The sequence below is a fragment of the Arachis ipaensis genome, chromosome B08 (assembly GCF_000816755.2).
Source record: "Arachis ipaensis cultivar K30076 chromosome B08, Araip1.1, whole genome shotgun sequence".
NCBI lineage: Eukaryota > Viridiplantae > Streptophyta > Magnoliopsida > Fabales > Fabaceae > Arachis > Arachis ipaensis.
Window position 1 is genome coordinate 118,013,183 of NC_029792.2, and position 2,962 is coordinate 118,016,144.

The 2,962-nt window shown below is 32.1% G+C and overlaps 1 long non-coding RNA gene across 1 annotated transcript in view; it reads left to right on the forward strand.

Moving 5' to 3' along the window:
• LOC110266057 overlaps positions 1-2,318 on the forward strand; it is a 19,262-nt gene extending 16,944 nt beyond the window's left edge. Inside the window, exon 3 of the long non-coding RNA XR_002352947.1 lies at positions 2,196-2,318. This is a non-coding gene — a long non-coding RNA (uncharacterized LOC110266057). The remainder of the gene's footprint in view (positions 1-2,195) is intronic.

Here is a 2,962-nt window from a genome sequence, read left to right on the forward strand (position 1 = left end):
TGGGGATGGCACTGGGAGAGGGAGACGCGGCGGCAACTGACTAGGGCCAGCGGCGGCCGAGTTGGGGCGGCGGGGCTAGTGGTGGAGGCTAGAGAGAGAAACGAGAAGAGAGAAGGTATTTTCGAATTGAAGGGGAAGAGGGTTTGTGCTTTCAATTTTAGGGCACATTATCGTCGGATTTACCGTGAGATAAATCCAACGGTACATCATATCGTGTCACCGAAACGCGGCATTTAACTAAACTGGCTTACCGTCAGATAAATCCGACAGTAAAACCCACGCAAATATTCGCGCCTATTCCACACTTTTTCCCTCCAATTATTACCTACGAATTTACCGTCGGAAAATCTAATTCACCGGTAAAACTTTGACGCAACGACTTCTGCGTTACAACCGTCCTTAAATTCGACGGTAATATTTAACGCTAAATCCGTCGGTAAATCCAACGGTATTTGACGAATTTCTTGTAGTGAAACTCCTCTATTTTTTCTTTTTCTTCTTCAATTCATCATTATTTTCTTCTTTTTCTTCTTTATCTTCTCTTTTTTATTTCACATTCTCATAATTCTTTTTGTTCCACTTTTTTAATAAGAATAAAAATAAAAACAAAATCAAATAAAAAAGAAGAAAAAACAAAAACTACTATAACAAAGAGAAAGAGGAGAAGGAGGAGAAAAAAACTACAGTAGCAATAAAAAGGGACGGCAATGTGAAAGAAATATGAAGAAAGAAGAATGAACACGAAAAAAAAAATAAAAAATACGTAATTCATGTGAACATTAAGTAAGTAATTTTTGTTGAATTTAGACCAATTTCTTTAAATTTGATTGACAAATTAAAAACACTTATATATATAACATAATAGTATAATCAATTTGTTACTTATAATTACTAATTTGATAAACAAAATGTTTCTTCAACCATGTTAGCGCGAAATATAGTATAGAGATCTTATTAGTTATTTTTAGTACGGAAACAAATTAAAGTTATTTATTTGGATAAATTCTGCTTATATTCATAAAATCAGCCATAAACAAAAAATAATTGGAAAAGTAAACACAGGCGATGGTGTCATGGTGACACGAGAAATAGATGATTGAGCCAGTTCCATGTGACTTATGGTTCTTCCGCAATCATTCCATTTTTCACGTGCTCCTATTCCTTAATCTCTTATCAGACTCATATACCTAACAAAAAGTAGCGTGGGAAACAAACATTACTAGTCCCCGAACTTGTCATTTTTTAAAAGTATTTAATAAAATAATTAAGAAAAAAAGACAAATAGATTTTTGACTTTTTAAATTTTTAATAAATATATTTCTAACAAAATTTAAATACAAAAAAGTTTTTGACTTTAACAAACAGAAGATAATTTAATTTTTCTGTCTATTTGTCTCTCATACACCAAACGAAACTGACTGACGTGGCTGAAATGGTGTCCAGGTGTCCGTTACGGTGTCACGTTGGAAGGGAAATAAAGTTCGAAGGACAAATAAGTCCTTGACGTCATTTTGCAAATAAAGTTCGAATGACAAATAGGTCCTTGAGAATTTATTTCACTATGCTTCTATATGTATCATATATTACTATCTAATTGAAATATACCTATATTATGTATCATATATTACTATCTGATAACGAATGTTAAAATTAATTATTAATAAAAAATTAGACTTTTTCATATAAAAATAATAACTAAAAATCTTATTATTTAATTTTTTATCTGCAGATATCTTGGTCTTCTTAGCCAGAGACTTTTGTCAACTTACGACTTTTTTGTAAAAGTAGTTTGATTTTATAAATCTTTTGTGCCATCCATAATTTATACTGTTAGAACAAAGTGAACTATAATTTACAAAAAAAATTATTCTCGTAATGTTATTATGGATAAAAATACTAGTTCTAATATAATACACAAATGCACTAATGCTAACTTAATACATGAATGATGCACAAATGAACTAATGCTAACTTGATGCATAAATGAACTGATGCTAACTAATGCCACTGGTATGATGAAAACTGAACTAATGCAATTTAACAAATTCTAATATAATACACAAATGCACTAAAACTGAACTAATGCAATTTAAGAAAAAAAAAAGTAGAAACAGAACAAGCCCAATTTCTGTAATTTTAATACAAATAATTTAAATTGTAGAATACAACAAGTTAACTAGATTTCAAAATACAAGCATAATTTTATAAACTAAATTCTCATAATAGAAGCATAATAGAAGTATAGTGAACTAAATTCTCAAGGACCTATTTGTCCTTCGAACTTTATTTGCAAAATGACGTCAAGGACTTATTTGTCCTTCGAACTTCATTCCCTTTCCAGCATGGCACCGTAACGGACATCTGGACACCGTTTCAGCCACGTTAGCCAGTTTTGTTTGGTGTATGAGAGGCAAATAGACGGAAGGACTAAATTGTCCTTCGTTTGTTAAAGTCATGGACCTTTTTGTATTTAAATTTTGTCAATGATGTATTTGTCAAAAATTTAAAAAGTTAAGGACCTATCTGTCTTTTTTTCAATAATTAAGACCTACATTTAAGTCATTTTATGACAGTCCAACCAAGTAGCTTTAACCGAATTCACCTCCACGCGTCATTATCTCTAACAAACTTTTAACTTAATATGCGAATATATATATCTGCTTTTTTCATCTGAATTTCGTTTTCTTTTTCTAATTTTTTCTGTATTTTTTGCGTTCTCTACGTTCTCTGTCTTTTCTGCGTTTTCTATGTTCTCTTCCTTTTCTATGTTCTCTTCGTTCAAATCAACTCTTTTATCTGATTTGAAGATTTGGATCAAATTTTTTGAAATCAAGCAATGAAAGAAGGTTGGCGTGTTTGCGCGGTGGCGTGTTTGCGCGACTGCGCTTTTTTTCGCAATACACGTTGCGGCTCGGCGGGTAGGAGAGTCTTGGTGGTTGGTGGAAGAAGGTTGGCCAGCGGC